The sequence below is a fragment of the Diceros bicornis genome, chromosome 35, assembly GCF_020826845.1.
Source record: "Diceros bicornis minor isolate mBicDic1 chromosome 35, mDicBic1.mat.cur, whole genome shotgun sequence".
In the NCBI taxonomy this organism is placed as follows: domain Eukaryota; kingdom Metazoa; phylum Chordata; class Mammalia; order Perissodactyla; family Rhinocerotidae; genus Diceros; species Diceros bicornis.
Window position 1 is genome coordinate 8145355 of NC_080774.1, and position 8031 is coordinate 8153385.

The window sequence follows — 8031 nt, forward strand, 5'->3', positions numbered from 1 at the left end:
GAAGAAGCAAGTGGAAAGATTAATTTGTCACAGGACCATGATGAGGCTATTTCCAAAAGGCCATGATCAAAAGAAGCAGTTTCCCCCTTTTGCGAGGGATTGGGAAAGGCACATGAGTATTGTCTGTCCAAGGAAGAGAGGGAGAAAATAAAGTAAGAAGCAACCTGAGAAACGGTATACAGGCCTGGTCCTGACGTCCTGGGAAACCTGTCTCACCAGATGTCACTGGTTTCTTCAATTCTGGGAAATCTTTACTTTCAGGTCACCAGATGGTGTGCAGGTCCAGTCAGGGTTTGGCGCTTTATTTAGCTGTGTCACATGAATCCAAGGGTCTATTCCCCAGAGTTTGGCAGCACAAAGGTTGGTTAGGAGTACCTGAGAGGAGTCTTTCCAATGAGGTTGAAGACAGTCTTTCCGGAGGCATCTTTTCCGGTAGACAAAATCTCCAGGTTGCAAGGTGTGATGCTTAAGGTCTTCGTCTCTCGGGAGCATGCTGTGAAAAAATTACTCCACCAAAGCATGATTATTTTTAACAGAAGCAATTAGGCCTTTAAGCTATTGAAGAATATCTCCTTTTATTAGCTGTGGATCAAAAGAGACAGGAGCCAGGTGCATGGATGTCCTGCAACTATCTCAAAGGGTGAGAGTTTATGCATTCCAAAGGGGTGGATCTGAGATTTAGAAGTACCACTGGCAATGTTTTTGGCCAAGGTATTTGGAGGATCTCTACAAATTTTGCTAATTGAGTCCTAATAGTGCCATTAGTGCGTTCGATTAACCTTGAGGATTGAGGATGGTGAGCACAGGGAAAGTGTTATAAAACTGGCCAAACAGCACAGACTTGTCGAAGTATCTGACCGGTAAAACGCATCCCTCAGTAACTATAAAGTCTAAGAGGAGTTCCCTAGGTAGGGATAACCTTTTCTAACAGAACTTTAGCCACAGAAGAAGGAGTGGCCTATCTACAAGGGAAAGTTTTGGTCCAGTGAGAAAATATACAAACCATGACTAAAACATATTAATATCCACGAGATGGGGGAAACTGTATGAAATTCATTTGTCAAACCTTGAATGGTTCATTGGGCAGTTCAAAGTGTCTGGGAGGAGTATGAACAGGTTTCTCTGGATTGTATTTTGGGCAGGTGGGACAAGTGAGGTAGGCATTTTTGCAGCCTTATTAATATTTCCCCACTAATTTTGGTTCATAAATGCTACCATTTGTCAGTAGACCAATGGTTTAATGCATGGGCAGTGGTAAGTAGTGGGAATTTAAAAATTTCTGGTAAGAGAGGATTGTTGTTTGGCCCAATTTTTTGCCAACGAAGATTTGCCCTGAGTTAACATCTGTGCCAATCTTCTTCTATTTTGTATGTGGGTCACCGCCACAGCATGGCTGCAGACGAATGGTATAGGTCCACACCCAGGAACCGAATCCAGGCTGCCAAAGCGGAGTGCGCTGAACTTAACCACCAGGCCACGGGGCTGGCCTCCCAGAATTCTCTTTTTGTATCGAGCCCATAGTTACTAGATTTCCAATATTGCTTTTCCTTTTCTGGGGCCAATTGTTGGGCATCATTAGTTAATTTTTCCAAATTATCATGCGAGGAAACATCCTTTTGGACCATGACAGCAGCGTGGCTACTGGTTTCCTTGAGAGCAGCATTTTTGGTGGAAATATCAGCCAGGTGGTTTCCTTCAGCCTTCAAGGAGTTGAATTTGGAATGCCCAGGGATCTTAATAATAGCCAAGGTGGCTGGCAAGAGTACAGCATCTAATAGATTTTGGACGTGAGAGCCATTTTTAACCTTTCCCCATTAACAGTAAGGAAACCTTGTTGTTTCCACAGCATCTCAAAGTCATGGGCTACACCAAAGGCATATGGACCATTGGTAAAGGTGTTTGTGGTTTTGCCCTTGACTAAAGCACAAGGCCCAGTAAAAGCATATAATTCAGGCTGTTGGGCAGAAGTAGCCAAAGGTAAAGGTGTTGCCTCAACGACTTCAAGAGGAGCTGTAACAGCACACCCAGCACGATATTTACCATTGTCATCTTTTAAATAGGAACCATCAGTAAACCACGTAACATCTGCACTGGTTAAAGAAATGTTTTGTAAATTATTACAGGGAGTCAAGAGGTGATCTGTCTGCAACAAGCAGTTGTTGGGGGTTTCATCAGTGAAGGAGGGGAGAAGAATAGCTGGGTTGAGCTCATTACAAAGAGAAAGAGTTACGTGAGGAGCGGTTAGCAAAAGGATTTCATAGGAGGTGAGATGACTGATGGAAAGGGGTTGAGTGTGATGGGAATTTAGAAGGGCTTCTACTTCGTGGGGCACAAAGATGGTTAAAGGAGATCCCAGGATTATTCCTTTGGTGGCCTTGATCAAAAGGGCAGTGGCAGGAATGGCCCTAAGACAAGGGGGATGTCCTTGTGCCACAGGGTCCAATTGTTGGCTATAATACCCTACGGGTCCGACGATGGCCCCATGTTTTTGAGTGAGTACTCCAAGGGCATTCCCTTCCTTCTCACATACAAAAGGAAAAAGGCGAGCTGATAACTAGGATGTCCACAGGCAGGGGCTTTATCAGGCTTCTCTTCAAGGCCCCAAAGCTATGTCCTCTTGATCCCCTCAAAGAATAGGGTCAGGTTTGTTGTTTTTTAGTAAAACATACAGGGGCTAGGCCATAAGAGAGAAATTTGGAATCCAGTTTCAACAGTAGCCAACTAGCCTGAGAAAACCTCGTAATCAGTGCTTCGTTTTAGGTTTGGGGAAGTCCAGGATGCTATGAAGCTTACCTGGATCCAAACATAGTCCTTGTTGTGAGATCAGGTGCCCTAATGTTGAACCTGAGTTTGAGCAAACTGCAATTTTTCTTTGGAGACTTTATGTCCCTTTAAGGCTAAATGTTTCAACAGATGGATTCTGTCTTCCTGTGAAGAGGTTTGAGATGGGGAGAAGAGAAGCAAATCATCTATGTATTGTAACAAAATAGAGCCTGCAGAAAACTATATCAACTAAATCATCCCTTAAGCTTTGTGAAGAGTAAGACGGACTTTCTGTGAAACCCTGGGGCATTACCGTCCAGGAGTGCTGCCATTTTTTCCAAGTGAAGGCAAAAAGATATTAGCTAGCCTCAGCAAGTGGAATACTAAAAAATGCACTGCAATTACAGTGAAAATTTTACTTTCAGCGGGAATGGATGTCAGTAGCATAAGGGGGTTAGGAACAACAGGGTGCCGAGCGATGACAATGTTATTTACTGCTCAGAGGTCCTGGATAAAACTCCATCCCCGGCCATTGGGTTTTCTTATAATATTGGGGTATTTCAGGGACCAGTACAGGGGATAATGAGGCCCTGAACCTTGTAATCTTCTATTATGGGCTTGATGCCTTGAAGGGCTTCTTTATTTATAGGGTGTTGATTTACTCTGGAGAGAGGTTTTGAGGGATCTATTTGAATCCTAATGGGAGGTGCACTGTAGATTCTGTCAATATCAGCTGAAGATTTTGCCCATAAAGAGGATGGTAGCTGATCCAATAGAGACAGATGATCAGTATCCCCAGACTCAGCTATAGTACCGTCAGAGACAGAGCAAATAAAAGAAGTTGAAGCGTCATTTAATTCACCTGATTGGATATTTTGATTGCTACTGTCAAATTCTAGAATTATTTTCCCCTTTTGGGAGAAAGAAATTCCAGCATGATACTTTTCTTAGAAATCTCGGCCTAAAAAATGAATTGGGGCAGAGCAACTAAGGAGAAAAGGGTGTGTGTCTCTCAAAGGGCCTAAACAAAAGGGAAAAGTTTCAGAGACAGGAACCTGTGGAGGTTTATTAGAGACGCCACTATCTGAACCGTTTTAGTACTCCAAGGCTGGGACTGCTCTAGAGCAGTGAGGTTGACCATCGAGAGTGTAGCTCTGTCGATAAGGACAGAGAGAAATTCATCCCCAATCTGAAGAGCGGTTTCTCTGAGCCGATTACGGGGGAGGATTGAGAAGAGCCTCTGTAGTTCCTTGGAGCCCCATCTGATAGGTGCAGAGGAAGAAGGAGCCAGGAGAGATTCAGAGAAGGGAAGTTCAGCAAGATATTTAGAATGGGGAAATTGAGGGGCTGACCCATGGCTTAGCAGCTAAGTGCGCGCACTCCGCTACTGGCGGCCCGGGTTCAGATCCCGGGCGCGCACCCACGCACCACTTCTCCGGCCATGCTGAGGCCACGTCCCACATATAGCAAGTGGAAGGATGTGCAACTATGACATACAACTATCTACTGGGGCTTTGGGGAAAAAAAGGAGGAGGACTGGCAATAGACGTTAGCTCAGAGCCTGTCTTCCTCAGCAAAAAAAAAAAAAAAAAGAGGAGGATTAGCATGGATGTTAGCTCAGGGCTGATCTTCCTCACACACAAAAAAAAGGATGGGGAAATTGAGAACATAGAGGAGGTGGAGGGGGTGCAGAAGGGAAGGAGGAAGATGGCACGGAAGCAGGCCTAAGCATAAGGTGGCTGCCATGAGTCAGGAGACAAAGAAAATGGGGAAAGGGAAAGAGAGGCCTTGGAAGGCATTTTGTCTTTCTTTAATTGTTGGTTTTCCTCAGTTAACTTAGAAATCGTATTTTGCAAAGAACCAATTTTAGACTCCTGAAAACGTTTGGAAGTCTTAAAACACCAATCAAAATAGGTGTCCCATTCAGTTGTGACAACTTGAGAGCCATGGCTATCTAATTCAGTTTTGCAAAAAGTAAGTTTGGGGAGATCGAAATGTCCTTTGGTGATCTAAATTACTGTTGGTTAACTCAGTCCATTTAGTTAGAAACGATGCATGAGGGTGGACTGCAATTTTTTTTTTTTTTTTGTGAGGAGGACTAGCCCTGAGCTAACATTTGACGCCAATCCTCCCCTTTTTTTTTTTTTCTTGAGGAAGATTGGCCCTGGGCTAACATCCGTGCCCATCCTCCTCCCCTTTATATGGGACACCGCCACAGCATGGCTTGACAAGCGGTGCATTGGTGCGTGCCCAGGATCCGAACCTGTGAACCCTAGGCCACCGCAGCAGAGTGTGCACACTTAACCGCTGCGCCACCGGGCCGGCCCCTGGACCTCAATTTTTCATATAAAACTGGCCAGGGGTCCCTGAAGAGGGAGTGCCCTCAAAGCATTTAGATAAATAGGATCCCATTTCTCAGAGGTTTTTCTCCAGAGCAAAAGAAAAATTCCTCAACAGCCTGCAGGCCAAATAACAGCACAGTTCCAATAGGAACAGCCCATTTCTAAAGGAGTCAGGCCAAAGTCTAATTGAGTCCTCACAAAACAGACAAAACTTTTAAAACAGAAAGGACGAAGCCTTTATAAAACCAAAAAAACAGATCCCGAATAAAGCTTGAAGAGCTCAAAACACAAAAAGAGAGCAGAGCTCGAATCCAGGAGAAAACTGACCTTCAAACTCCAGGGTCAGCTTGACGGGCTCTGTGGATATCAGCACCTGTTTTTGCTCACCAGCCTCCAAGTGTCAGGTCTTCTCTGGATCCCACTTCTCTGACACCAAATGATGTCATCCTAAAAAAAATAAAACAGCCAGTTATTTATACCAGTGTCAATGCAAATATCCAATAGACATTCTATAGATAAGAAAGATAAGGTGAGTTTTACTCGAGCTGAGCTGAGGACTAGCCCAGGAATGCAGTCTGCACAAAGGAAGAAAGCGTTCTGGAGAAGCATGATTTTCAGTAGTTTTATCCCTTTTTAGAACAAAGAACATACATCAAACATGTCAAGGATACATATTCCTCAAAGTTTCAAAGAGATACCTAGTTACAGATTAGCAGGTCAACATGACCCTGATGTTTGGGAAAGGAAACTTATCTTCAAAGGAGTACTGATACGGCGGGTAGGAAAGGTAGTATGCATCCCTATCTTCAAAGAGTATATTCTTCACTTTGGGATAGTGTTTAATGCTTTCTTTACTTTAATGATTAAAGATGTACAATGTATGTTTGACAGGCCTTAAGTCAGGTTTCTTTAGTGCATATACATTTCAGGGCGAATCAGGTTTACAATAGAGTAGCTTCCCCGTATACCTCAATACGTGAAAATTTCTTATCAGCTGCAAAATGGGTTTATTCAAGAATAGCAGAGGATTGCAATTCGGGACAAGCAAGTTATAGCAAAAGCCATAGGTAACTTCAGCAAGCAAAGAAGAGGAACGTTATTCTATAGAGAAAAAGGAGGAAGTTAGGAGGGGTTGTTTTGAACAAAGGTCCATTGGTGGAAAGAGAGAGTTCAGGGTGGTGACAGTTTCTCATTGGCTGAGTTGCTGGGGTGGTTGATTTCTTGTTGGGGATGCAATGTATATCTTTTCTTGTTGGGGTCCGTAATCGACAATTCTTCCTATAATTGACGAGTGGTAATGCTAGAACAGCTCCCACTTCTGGCCCCCCAACTCCATTTTAAATGAGGTTTCCTTTATTCAGTTTCATACCCTCAAAAAGCCGCATTTACAAATTTGTAAATCATGATGTGAGTCATGTAAATATTATTTGCTGCAGAACCAGGAAGGACAATTAGACACAGAGAGAAGGAAATAAACTCTTCGGTCACTAAGCCTGGGGTGCTCTCAAAAGCAGAACATTCCAAATGGCATGACTGAACTATTTAAACTCCATCCAGTGGCTGAGAATCGTTGGCACGTTTTACACTGTGGAAAATTCAAATAAACTGTAAGAACAAAAATGAAAAACATCCCTAAACAGTAGTTTTTTACACATATGGTAACTTTTCATACACACTGTTCTGTACCTTGCCTTGTGTGTGTGTGTGTGTGTGAGGAAGATGAGCCCTGAGCTAACATCTGATGCCAATCCTCCTCTTTTTTCTGAGAAAGCTTGGCCCTGGGCTAACATCCATGCCCATCTTCCTCTACTTTATATGGGATGCTGCCACAGCATGGCTGGACAAGCAGTGCCTCAGTGCACGCCCAGGATCCGAACCGGCAAACCCCGAGCCGCCGCAGAAGCGTGCACACCTAACTGCTTGCGCCACCGGCCCGCCCCTTGCCTTTTTTTTTTTAAACTTAACAATGTATCTTGCTCTTTCCCCACCTCTACGTAGAAAATTTCTTCATTCTTTTTAATAGTTAATGTTTCCTTGTATTTAACCAATCTCCTATTGATGGATATTTAGGTTGTTTATAATATTTTCTACCATAAATCGTGGTAGATGAACCATTGCAAATGAACAGCCTTATAAATGAGGATGGGAATTCACGTGGCTATTACTTATAGCAGGAATTCTTAACCTTTTCTTTTTTGGAGCCATGGACACATTTGGAAGTCTTGTGAAGCCTCTGCCTGGTACAATGTACCAAAATTACAGAGTCCCAGAGGCAAGCCGGTACTCACCATAAAGTACATTGTACAGTTTAGGCATGGTGAGACGTTCTTATCAGAGAATGCTGGGAACTCTCCAGAAATCCACATTTCCAGATGGTAGGCAACCTTGTAAGCAGGCCTTTCTCAGAACTGCTAGGTTAACTCTTTTCTGCACAATCCCTTTGCCCTTGGCCAAGGCATCTTTACAGCAAAATTATGATCAATAGGACACACGGCGCAGGGTGAAACCAATGTGTAACGTTGAACTCAATTATGCTCTTCAGAGATGCTGGACTCAGCCAGGTAAAACGAATCCCATGCATCATAAAGGTTTATCTTAGAAAGGGAGGTGGATTCCGCTTCAAGTTTTTGTATGAGCCTTTCTTTACCTGAGCAGAGGCATCTATTCAGGAACAGCACAACTGTGGCCAGTAAGTTGAAGCTGCTCTGAATGCCTTCCAGGGCAGAGGCAACGAATATCATGATAGTGAGGGGACTCACACAAGATGTACAATCCCAGAGGGCGCACGTGGTCCCCTCAGAAACACAGAGTTTACAACATTAAGGCATCCCAGGCAGGGCATGCATTAATCTGAAAGTTTCAAAGTATCAGGGTCCCCATATGGCCCCCCATCATGTGACCTCCCATCTTAGGGTTCTCACTTCAG